We start from the raw sequence: 12291 nt of genomic DNA, 5'->3' as shown, positions 1-12291 counted from the left end.
GCCCAGGCTGCCCCAACAACTGCACCTCAAACCCAAAGCTTCCAGACCTTTTTTCCTGGTGGAAAGAGCTGCTGTTCCCTTTTTTCAGCCCTGCTCTGCAATGGCCTGTTCAACCTCCTGAGAAATTGAATCCAAATGAAGATTCCTGCCAGACAAAAGGTGCCACCACAGAAAGGTCTTTGCTGCCCAAGAAATGCCCAGGCTGCCCCAACTACACCTGAAGCCAAAGGTTCCAGACTTTTTTTCCTGGTAGGAAGAGCTGCTGTTCCCTTTTTTCAACCCCGCGCTGTAATGGCCTCTCCCACCTCCTAGAAAATTGAATCCAACTGAAGATTCCTGCCAGACAAAAGGTGCCACACAAAAACCTCCTACTGTCCAAGAAGTGCCCAGGCTGCCCCAACAACTGCAGCTCCAAGCCAAAGCTTCCAGACTTTTTTTCCTGGTGGAAAGAGCTGCTGTTTTTTTTTTTATCCCTGCTCTGCAATGGCCTGTCCCACCTCCTGAAAAATTTACTCCAAATGAAGATTCTTGCCAGAAAAAAAGGTGCCACCACAGAAAACTCTTACTGCCCAAGAAGTGCCCAGGCTGCCCAAACTACACCTGAAGCCAAAGCTTCCAGACTTTTTTTCCTGGTGGAAAGGGCTGCTGTTCCCTTTTTTCAGCCCCATGCTGTAATGTCCAGTCCCACCTCTTGGAAAATTGAATCCAAATGAAGATTCCTGCCAGACAAAAGGTGCCACCACAGAAAACTCTTCCTGCCCAAGATGTGCCCAGGCTGCCCAAACTACACCTGAAGCCAAAGCTTCCAGACTTTTTTCCTGGTAGGAAGAGCTGCTTTTCCCTTTGTTCAGCCCCACGCTGTAGTGGCCTGTCCCACCTCCTGGAAAACTGAATCCAACTGAAGATTCCTGCCAGACAAAAGGTGCCACCACAGAAAGGTCTTGCTGCCCAAGAAGTGCCCAGGCTGCCCCAACAACTGCAGCTCCAAGTCAAAGCTTCCAGACTTTTTTTCCTGGTGGAAAGGGCTGCTCTTCCCTTTTTTCAACCCTGCTCTACAATAGCCTTTCCAATCTCCTGAAAAATTGAATCCAACTGAAGATTCCTACCAGAAAAAAAGGTGCCACCACAGAAACCTCTTACTGCCGAAGAAGTGCCCAGACTGCCCAACTACACCTGAAGCCGAAGCTTCCAGACGTTTTTCCAGGTGGAAAGAGCTGCTGTTCCCTTTTTTCAGCCCCGCGCTGTAATGGCCTGTCCCACCTCCTGGAAAATTGAATCCAATTGAAGATTCCTGCCAGACAAAAGGTGCCAAAAGAGAAAGGCCTTGCTGCCCAAGAAGTGCCCAGGCTGCCCCAACGACTGCAGCTCCAAGCGAAAGCTTCCAGACTTTTTTTCCTGGTGGAAAGAGCTGCTGTTCCATTTTTTTCAACCCTGCTCTGCAATGGCCAGTTCCACCTCCTGAAAAATTTACTGCAAATGAAGATTCCTACCACACAAAAGGTGCCACCACAGAAACCTCTTTCTGCCCAAGAAGTGCCCAGGCTGCCCCAACAACTGCAGGTCAAAGCCAAAGCTTCCAGACCTTTTTTCCTGGTGGAAAGAGCTGCTGTTCCCTTTTTTCAGCCCTGCTCTGCAATGGCCTGTTCAACCTCCTGAGAAATTGAATCCAAATGAAGATTCCTGCCAGACAAAAGGTGCCAACACAGAAAGGTCTTGCTGCCCAAGAAGTGCCCAGGCTGCCCCAACTACACCTGAAACCAAAGCTTCCAGACTTTTTTTCCTGGTGGAAAGAGCTGCTGTTCCCTTTTCTCTGCCCTTCTCTGCAATTGCCTGTCTCACCTCCTGGAAAATTGAATCCAAATGATGATTCCTGCCAGGCAAAAGGTGCCACCACAGAAAGGTCTTGCTACCCAAGAAGTGCCCAGGCTGTCCCAACAACTACACCTGAAGTAATACAGGAGGCTAGACCCAAAAGTCGTAACTAAGAAATTTGGGCCTGAAAACAAGTTATCAACATTCAAAATGATCTGTGCTCGTTCTGTTCTACTTATTGCACCAAAGCTTAAGAAAATAGTACGAGAACATGTAATAGGCCTAGAAACAATAACTTAGAAATACAGCAGCATCAGGTAGATATTTGAATAGGAGAAATAGGCCTGGAGCCAGGGCTTCTTCCGAGCTTCAGTGAGCGGGTCAAGAACAGTAGAAAGAGGGAAGGGTCAAGCTGAGGAAGATGAGTTGAAGGCCCTTGCCCCATGGAGGAAGATGGCAACGACCCCTCCAAATGGGGTGCCAAGAGAAGCACCGCCCCAAGCTCCGCCTATACTCCGCCTATTTTTGATATGTACCTATAGATGTTGTAATTGTTTGAATATGCATTTAATCACATCAGAAAATTGTATAAAAGTGTTGATTTTCTGAGGAGCCGGTGAGCAAGTTTTTCCAGCAATAGTTGGCTTGCTCCCAACGCTGCTAATAAATACCTTTGCTGCTCAAAAGATCAAAGTCTCTGAGCAGTTCCTCGGATGGTTTTTCGGATTCATTTGCCGACCTGCAGCAGCACAACTTCTCCACCCGGCTGCGGAGACCCTCGGAGGACAGGACCCCCTGGGCGCCCTTGGGTGAGTCTTTCTACCCAAAGGGGCTCCCTCCTTCGGTGATCTCTTGCGGGGGCTGGACAAGAACACTGCCTATTGATAAAAGGTATTTATATCTGGTTTCTGGTTTTGTTTATTCTGGTTCTGGTTATTGGATACCCGTAAGTCGAACACGGGACGCCGTCTCTCGCGGGGAATACGGGAGAGGACGCTCTTCCTGGGGAATAACCCCTCTGGGCTGGTATGTTCTGGTTTTGTCTGTACTTGGCCTAATAGTGTTTACATCGAGGAAAACAAAGCACCTACGTTTCCTTTGGTTGTTCTTCTGTCTATGTTTTAAAGTTATCTATTATGTACTCTTGGGAAATAGTAATTGTTATAGCAGCTTGTGTGTGCTATATTGCTCTGCTAATTTTCTGTTTTCTTGCTTTGTGCTGTTGGCAATTTTGAATTCCTGAAATCTCTGTTCACCCTAAACCAATCATAGAAACATCCTGTTAAATCTGTATGGGGAGGGGATCTGAGAAATTGACTGTGAATCTACCACATAACTTAAACCCCAGAATTAAGATCTGTCCATTTTGCAATTGTTCATTGTATGTGCGTGCTCTATGTAACAACTGTTCTAAGTATATTCTAGGACCCAGATCCTCCCAAGAAATAAGGTTAGGTTGGACTTTAAATTTGTATTGCGTTAGATGTGAAAATAATCAAACTCTAGAGGAAACTAGGTGCGTCCGGTACTATTGTTGTAGGATTCATAGGCCAGTGTTTCTTTCAATACGCCCAGAATTTTAACATCTGGTTTGGATTTTGTGTTTTGAGTATATGGATTTGTTATCAAAGTGGGTGTTCCGTGGTTGACAGCAGTATCTTGTGGATTTATGTGAATATATGGGCTTGTTGTGAGAGCCAGGTGTATTTGTGGTCTAAGGGTGACATCTTGTGGACTTTGTATTAGTGCAAGTTGGTTACAAGGACTAGTGATTTTAGAAGCTGGTTATAAAGCTGGTAATTCTAGGAAATCTTTGTTGAAAAGCAATATTAGGGTTTGGTGGTTGAATATTGTGTAGAATATAGTAGTTGTGGTTGTTAGCATATTTCAGATCTAATTCCCTGCTTTCATAATGGGAATCGGTGGAAGTAAGGAGATAAATTCTAAGACTCCCGTAGGATGTATGTTGAGTCATTGGAAGGAATTAGGAGGAACTCCTGGGGGTAATTTGAGTAAAAAGACCTTTTTAAAATATTGCCAGAATTGGTGGCCTTTGTATACTTTAGATGATGGCGAAAAATGGTCTCCACAGGGGAGCATTAATTACAATACCATTTTACAGCTTCTGTTATTTCTCCGTAGGGAGCAAAAGTGGGATGAAGTGATGTATGCCGGCATGTTTTTTACGTTAAGGAATAAACCAGAGTGGCAGAAAAGCTGTGGAATTAATGTAGCCCCCCAGGACCCTCTTGTGCTGGCATTAGAAAGAAATCAGAAAAATACTAAGCCGAAAAAGCATTGCTGTGATGCCTGTAGCATAGGCCAGAGGTGTCTTAAGCTGGGAAGGAGAGAGAGTGATGGAGATAGTATCTTGGACCCTCAGGAATTGCAGTCAGCTTGTTTTAGAGGACTGGAACCAGCTGGGCAGGGACCAGGTAGCCCACAGGAATCAGGATTAGGAGCAGATGATTCTAGGAGTATAGCTGAGAGTGTAGATGACCCCGAGGAAGGGATAAGTAGCGCTCATCGTGGTCAGGCTTCGGCACAGAGTGGTAGAAGAAGGAGCGGGGTCAGGACAAGGGCTCAAACAGCAGGGACTGGTCATATGTTAGTGCCTCTGCGTCAGGTGATAGCACCGACAGGCACGCAGGCAAAAGGGAAAGTACCTTTTTTGGCTCGTGATCTGAACAGCTGGAGAGAGGAAGCTAAGTGCTTCAGGGAAAATCCTGAGAAAGTGGCTAAGAGATTTGAATTGATTGCAAAGAATCAAGAAATAGACTGGAATGATATTGACTTGATGTTATCAGAACTGACAGAAACAGAGAAAGACCTGGTCATAAAACCAGCTAGAAGAGAGGTGATAAACCAGATTGCCACGGGAGCTTTAACAGGAGATGCAGATCAAATTTTTGAGAAAGGTAAACTACATTTAGTGGGGTTATTGATGGGACAAAGTAATCCTGATATTAGAAAAAGATTGCAGAAAATAGATCACCCTGCCAATAAAGATTTAGAGGTTTTGATGAATGAAGCCTGGAAAGTGTATAACAACAGGGAAAAGAAGGAAGATAGAAGGCTTACAAGAGCAGTGATTGTGGCTTTAACACAGAACCCGGTAACAGCTGGACGATATTACAGGGGTCGTGGCCGGGGACAAGCAACACGGGGAAGGGGAGGTTCACCCTTTAGGCAAACAGAGATAAGTCAAAATCAACGTGCTTATTGTAAAAAGGAGGGACACTGGAAAAGAGAGTGTCCCACTGGGGCAAATAGAAATTCGGGGGGGCTGTCATAGCCCATCAAGATAGTGATTGAGGGGACCGGCTGGTTTTTCCCTGGCAGACCCGCTGGTTACAATTCGGCCGGGGGAAGAAGAAGAAAAACTGGATTTTTGGATCGACACTGGAGCAACATTTTCGGTTTTAAATCAGGAATTGATACTTAAAACTGATGATTATGTACAGGTTATTGGTGCCACTGGCCAATCAGAAAAAGCTTTCTTTTTAAAACCTCTAAAGTTTAAAATCGGGAAACAAATGGGATTGCATCAGTTTCTGTATTTACCAAGCTCACCTAAACCCTTATTGGGTAGAGATTTATTAGAAAATTTGGGAGCTGTAATAAAATTTAAGCAAGGAAAAAATTGAATTCAGAGTAAAAGAAGAACAATTGCTGGCAGCTCTGAGTTTAGCTATGAGCTGCATGGAACCAAAGCCAAACAACCAAGATATTGATCAAATTAGGGATCAAGTGTAGCCCCTGGTATGGGCCACTGACACCCCAGGAAAGTCAAAATGGGCAACTCCTATTCAGATAGAACTACAACCAGGAGCTAAGCCAGTAGCAAAGAAACAATATCCACTGAGGCTAGAGGACAGAAAAGGAATTGAGCCAATAATTGAAAACTTTTTGAAATTAGGACTGTTGATCGAGTGTGAATCAGACTTTAACACTCCAATTCTTCCAGTGAAGAAACCGAATGGAACCTACAGGTTAGTACAAGATCTGAGAGCAGTAAATCAAATAACCAAAACTATACATCCTGCTGTAGCAAACCCTTATACACTTTTGACTAAATTAAGGGACAGTCTGATTTGGTTTACAGTGTTGGATCTAAAAGATGCCTTTTTCTGTCTACCCCTAGCACAGGAAAGTCAAAAGATTTTTGCCTTCGAATGGGAGTCTGTTAACAAAGGGAGAAAGATGCAAATCACATGGATGGTCTTGCCTCAAGGTTTTAAGAACAGCCCCACACTTTTTGGTAATGAACCAGCCAGAGAGCTGGAATTATGGCAACAGCCAGCGGGAGAAGGCGTTCTTCTGCAATATGTGGATGATCTCCTGATAGCAACAGAAACACAGGAGGACTGTATCCAGTGGACAATATCTCTCTTAAACTTTTTGGGTTTAAGTGGTTATCGAGTCTCTCAACAGAAAGCCCAGCTGGTCCAGGAGAAAGTCGTGTACCTGGGATATGAAGTATCGGGAGGACAACGATCCCTGGGGACGGCGAGGAAAGAAACCATCTGCCAGACACCCAGACCAGAGACGGTGAGGAGCCTCCGAGCCTTGCTGGGAATGACAGGTTGGTGTCGCTTGTGGATATATCAGTATGGGATAATTGCAAAACCTTTGTATGATCTGCTGAAAGTGAACAAAGATCACTTAACCTGGACCCCTGAAGCAGACAAAGCCTTCAAGAGACTGAAGCGAGAACTCATGAGGGCTCCGGCGTTGGGTTTGCCCGATGTGACGAAGCCCTTCTGGTTGTTCTCGCACGAGCGTCAAGGAATGGCTTTAGGGGTCTTGGCTCAACAACTGGGACCACACAAAAGAGCAGTGGCCTACTTCTCCAAACAACTGGATGAGGTGAGCAAAGGATGGCCTACCTGTCTAAGGGCAGTTGCAGCAGTGGTTGTAAACATAGAAGAAGCCAGAAAGCTTCCTATGGGACAGAAAATGACTGTGTTAGTGTCCCATACTGTGTCTGCAGTGCTAGAACAGAAGGGGAACCATTGGCTGTCACCTTCTCGGTTCCTGAAGTATCAGGTAATCCTAGCTGAATCAGATGATGTGACCATTCAGGTGACTAACATTGTCAACCCAGCTTCATTCCTAGAAGGAAAAGCCCCAGCAGAACCTGTTGTACACGACTGCTTGGAGACTATTGAAGCAGTGTACTCCAGTCGCCCAGACCTCAAAGAAGAACCCCTCCAGGATGCAGACGACTGGTTCTCGGATGGTAGCAGTTTCGTGAAACAAGGCACAAGGATGGCTGGTTATGCAGGAACTGCAACAGAACAGGTAATCGAATCCAACCCCTTACCTGCAGGAACCTCAGCTCAGAAAGCAGAACTGATAGCTCTTACCCGAGCTCTTGAACTAGCAAAGGGAAGCGAATCAACATTTGGACTGACTCTAATTATGCCTTTGCTGTTGTACGTGCCCGTGGAGCGATCTGGAAGGAAAGAGGACTGTTGACCACGCAAGAAAAAGCTGTAAAACATGCAGAGGAGATCCTGCGGTTGCTCGAAGCCGTCCAACTCCCATCACAGGTGGCTATAATGCATTGCAGGGGACACCTGAAAGGTAACACCGTTCCAGAGATAGGAAACAGAAAAGCCAATGCAGAAGCCAAACTAGCTGCTGCAAGAGGTACTGAACAACCAATAGCAGCTCTAGTCCCAGAAGGATTAGACACAGATCAACAGGTAGAGTATCAAGAAACAGATCATCAGTGGATACAGAAAAACGGAGGTAAACTGCTACAAAATGGATGGGGTCAATTAAAGACAGGCCAACTAGTATTACCAGAGAAATTAATATGGCAATTTGTGAAAACAGAACATGATAAAACTCACTGGGGAGTGGATCCACTCTTATCAACACTTAAAAACTAGAGTAGCAGGACCAAATTTGCTCACTACGATAAAGCAAGTCACATCTCGATGTGAACTCTACCTGAAAAATAATCCAAACACTAAACTTAAAATTAATCTAGGAGCAATAAAAAGAGGAAGCTTTCCTGGTGAGATTTGGCAAATTGATTTTTCTGAACTTCCAAGAAAAGGGGGGTACCGTTATTTATTAGTTTTGATTGATACATTTTCTGGTTGGCCAGAGGCGTTCCCATGTAGAACAAATAAGTCAAGAGAAGTAGTTAAAGTCCTGTTAAATGAAATTATACCAAGATTTGGAGTACCTAAGAGTATCTCTTCAGATAGGGACTCATATTTTTGTGCAGAGGTGGTACAAGCAATAAGTAAAGCTTTGAAAATTGATTGGCAATTGCACACGCCTTACAGACCCCAAGCAAGTGGACAAGTAGAGAAAATGAATCATCTCATTAAACAACAAATTGCTAAAATATGTCAAGAGACGAATTTACATTGGTATCAAGCTTTACCTATTGCCTTAATCAGATTAAGGGTCAAGCCGAGATAGAAAGAGAAATTGAGCCCATTTGAGATCTTATTTGGCAGACCCTACATGATGCAGACTGTGAACAGTGAAGCTGTAGATCAAATTGGTAATCAGTATGTGTATGATTATGTTATGGCTGTAAAGAAACAATTACAGAAAAATGCTACAGTAGTGCTGGAACATCAACCCAAGCAGCCTGATTGTAAGTTACATCCATTCAACCCTGGTGACTGGGTATATGTTAGAAATCTTTCAGGAGATCCACTGCGAGAGAAGTGGGATGGACCCTTCCAGGTGTTGATGACACCTGCACAGCGATCCGGGTGAAAGAGAAACCCACGTGGATCCACTGCTCTCGAGTCAAGAGGGTTCCGGAGGAGACGTGGACCTCGGGAGAAGAATCATCTACTGTCAAGCCTCCTCAGTGCTGATCTTTGGACTGATAAGTATAGTGGTGTTTGATCAAATTCTTGCCCAAGAGTCATTATGGTCCCAAGCCTAGAACGAGAGTTCTGGTCTACAATTCTTTATAGACCCAGAACTTTCCCTTCATCCAAACAAGCTGAATGAGTATAATCCATCTGTCCTAGTCCTTCAGGGACCGAGAGTACTAGATGACTGGAACCACCCTGGTTATTCTTACACTACAAGTACTTTGATAGGAAAAATTGGAGAACAAACCTGAATTGGATGTAGAGTATATAAGCCACCTTCACGGATTGATTGGTCACCCAAAACTGAGGTCACCGTACGAGACACAGTACAAGAAAGACTCATCTACCCGTATGATTTTGGAAGTGCAATTAGTGGACATGCATGTGATTCTGATCAGTGTTGGCGCGCTTTTATTCTAAACAAATCAGTTTCTGGATTGTGTATGTGGTTACTTGACGAAGGAAATATAACCAGGAGATTTATAATTAATGCTTCGTCAAGTATCCCGACTACTAAACCCCCTCCCACTACCACAACCATCACCACTACAACCACCACCACCACTCCTCCAACCTGTGGTAACATCCACAATTTAACTTTTGCTGGACCGTATGTAATTAGGCACTCAAATGAGCAGAAGCTGTTGTTAGATCCCACATACTCACTGAAGAGAGTTCGAATAAACCTTCAAGTAAACATATCAAGTATACAAAAAGATTGTCAACCCTATATACAACTGACCCTCAAAGGCTGGCATGCATGGATGGAGGCCAGATCCCCTCGTACCAGGACTCAGAGGGATGTAACTGGATGGTTTGGTACAGGATTAGGTGTATTAAACACCATAGATCAAGAAGTACTGGTGAATAAACTGAGTGCTGTCACATCTGATCTAGGAAAACTCAAAGTCCCTTTAAGATCATCTTTGCTCACTTTGGCAGAAACACAACCATTGGCAGTCAAGTTGTTAACATTAGTAGCTAACCACACTGCAAAGGATTTCACCAAGATTATTGACTATGCTGGTGTCATCCATAAAAGATTTGCACTTGCAATACCATGTCTCCAAACTCAACAGTGGGTGCAATCTGTAGCTGCAGGAATATTAAGGGAAGGAACTTCAGGAATATTACTACAGGAGGTAAGAGAAATTATAGCTAGAAACAGTTCTACTACACAGTTTGAGAAAAATTACCAAGCGTGGTGGCAGTTAGGGAACTTCACTCACAATCCTCAACATGAACAAATTGAAACTTATGTACTCACTATCAGTGCAGCCAAAGAAAAGACCATCTTTCCTATCCTGACATTAGGGGCCATCCACCAAAACGTAATTGTCAGACCCATAGACCATAATGTTTGGGCAAGTTATGATCACACCAAGAAAAAGTGGCAGTCAGTCAGTCCTGAGGCATGTACTCCTAAAGGACAATTAGGATATATCTGTGAAAATGCTGTAGTAGAAAATGAAGATTTATGCTTAGATACTGAAGATAATGTGTGTACCTTTGAAATGCTTCCCCATGCTAAAACCCAATCACAAGTCTATTATGTTGGAAATGGATGTGCATGTGTTAGAATCTTCTGTGTTCATTTTATCATAGATACTTGTCATGAAGTACTGAGTGGTACTAATTTTTTGTTTTACTAAAATAATAGGCTGTGACTTTGATTATATCATTCTAGTGACTACTAGACAACAGATTGAAGGTGATTATACAATATATCACAATGTGCCGAAATTGCAGATAGGAATGAACATTAATCTTTTTAAAGCAATGCTTAAACATCCTGATATAGAAAAAACTGGTCCAAGAAGTAAACAGAACGACTAAATGAATGCTCTGGCAAGTAGAACATGAGACTGAGAGCATAAAAACTGTTCTAACCAAAGTAGAAAAAGTGGGAGAGCACCACTGGTGGGACATCTTTACAGGATACTTCCCTACAGCATCACAAGTGTTTCACTATTTGATACATCCAATATTGGTATTAGGAGCTACCATGATTGGTCCTAATTGTTTGGCTATAGTACAAATCAAGCGTCATGGTTAGAAGGATGCAGATAATGTGGGCTGTGATGAATACCTATCAAAATCCATTAGAACTTGAGAAAGAATTCATAAATTCTAAACAAAAAGGGGGGAATGAAACAGGAGGCCAGGCCCAAAAGAGTTAACTAAGAAATTTGGGCCTGCAAACAAGTTACCAACATCCAAAACGATCTGTGCTCGTTCTGTTCTACTTACTGGACCAAAGCTTCAGAGAATAGTACGAGAACATGTAATAGGCCTAGAAGCAATAAATTAGAAATATAACAGGATCAGGTAGACATTTGAATAGGAGAAATAGGTCTGGAGCCAGGGCTTCTTCCAAGCTTCAGTGAGCGGGTCAGGAACAATGGAAAAGAAGAAGGGTCAAGCTGAGGAAGATGAGTTTAAGCCCCCAGACCCACCAAAATTGAGGACCAAGAGAAGCACCGCCCCAAGCCCCGCCTGAGCTCCACCTGTACTCCGCCTATTATTAATATGCATAGATAGATGTTGTAATCACTTGAATATGCGTTTAATCACATCTGAAGATTGTATAAAAATGCTGATTTTGTGTGAAGCCTTTGAGCAAGTTTGTCCAGCGCGAGCTGGCTTGCTCCCAACGTTGAATAAACAAATACCTTGCTTCTTAAAGATAAAAAAAGTCTCTGAGCAGTTTCTCGGACCGATTTTTCGGATTCACTGTCTTGATTTATTTCTGTCAGACCCCACCAGGCCCTCCCTGCTTCCTGCCGGGATCGGACACCGCCGGCGGCCCCGGCCCTGCTGGGCTCCATCAGCCTGAGGAATTGCTGCCAAGGAGGGGCCGGGGGCTTCCTCTTGGGCTTCGTCTCCCTGGCGCTGGGGCTCGGCTTCTACCTGCACCAGAAGGTGAGGGGGGTCCCAGGGGGTCGTGTGTCCCCCCAGAGCGTCTGTGCCCTCCGGGGACCCCCCACCCCGGTGTCACCCCCTTTTCTCTCCCCACAGAGCTCCTGAGCCGCCGGCGGCCGCAGCCCCTCCCCGGGGCCTCGGGCCCAGCCTGGACCCCCCCCCCCGTCCCTGCGAGGATTTTGGGGGGGGTCGTGTGTCCCCCCCTCCCCTGCTGGCACTCTGCCTCCGCCTGGCTGCTCCCAGTGATCCCAGGAAAACTTCCCAGTTCTCCCCAGTCCCGGATTTGGGGGGCAGTGGGGGAGGGGCTGGGAGGGTCACCGTGGGGTGGAGACAAATTTGTGGGGGGTAAAACCGGCCCCGGGATGGATTGGGAATGGGGACCCCTAGGTGTCCCCCCATGTCAACCCACTTTGGGAGGGCACCTGCCTCTCAATAGGCATCCAGCTCACCCCAAAAGGTGCTGGGCACTTCCCCAAAACCTCCACACAGCCCCTCAAGGACCTCCCAGACATACTCAAAGCCCACCCAGGACCCCACCCAACCCCTTTTCTGGGGGACTTCTCTGGGCACTGGTGGTGCTGGGAGCCCCCCTGGCTGCGGGCGAGGAGCTCTGGGGTGAGCAGGGGGTGGGAAGGGGGCGGTCGGTGGGAAAAGGGGGGGTCAGAGGGGATAAAGGGGTGGTGGGACCCCAAACTGAGTG

General features: G+C 45.4%; 2 long non-coding RNA genes across 3 annotated transcripts; both read left to right on the top strand.

Annotated features, from left to right (window-relative positions):
* Positions 1-94: 94 nt before the first annotated feature.
* On the top strand, positions 95-1286 carry LOC113940602. Of its 2 annotated transcripts, none has more exons than XR_003525493.1 (3): positions 95-350; positions 734-821; positions 1205-1286. It is a non-coding gene; the product is annotated as an uncharacterized LOC113940602 (long non-coding RNA). The 2 variants fall into 2 exon arrangements; XR_003525494.1 differs by lacking the exon at positions 734-821 and adding an exon at positions 544-632 and having other exon boundaries at positions 1205-1278.
* A 470-nt stretch (positions 1287-1756) lies between these two features.
* Positions 1757-10736, top strand: LOC113940601. The gene is made up of 3 exons (XR_003525492.1): positions 1757-1949; positions 3362-3365; positions 10726-10736. It is a non-coding gene; the product is annotated as an uncharacterized LOC113940601 (long non-coding RNA).
* The last annotated feature ends 1555 nt before the right edge of the window (positions 10737-12291 follow it).

The sequence above is a fragment of the Corapipo altera genome, unplaced genomic scaffold (genome assembly GCF_003945725.1).
Source record: "Corapipo altera isolate COAL_440 unplaced genomic scaffold, ASM394572v1 61512, whole genome shotgun sequence".
NCBI classification, from domain to species: domain Eukaryota; kingdom Metazoa; phylum Chordata; class Aves; order Passeriformes; family Pipridae; genus Corapipo; species Corapipo altera.
Note: the sequence above shows the minus strand (reverse complement) of the source record. Positions and strands in the feature narration are given on the sequence as shown.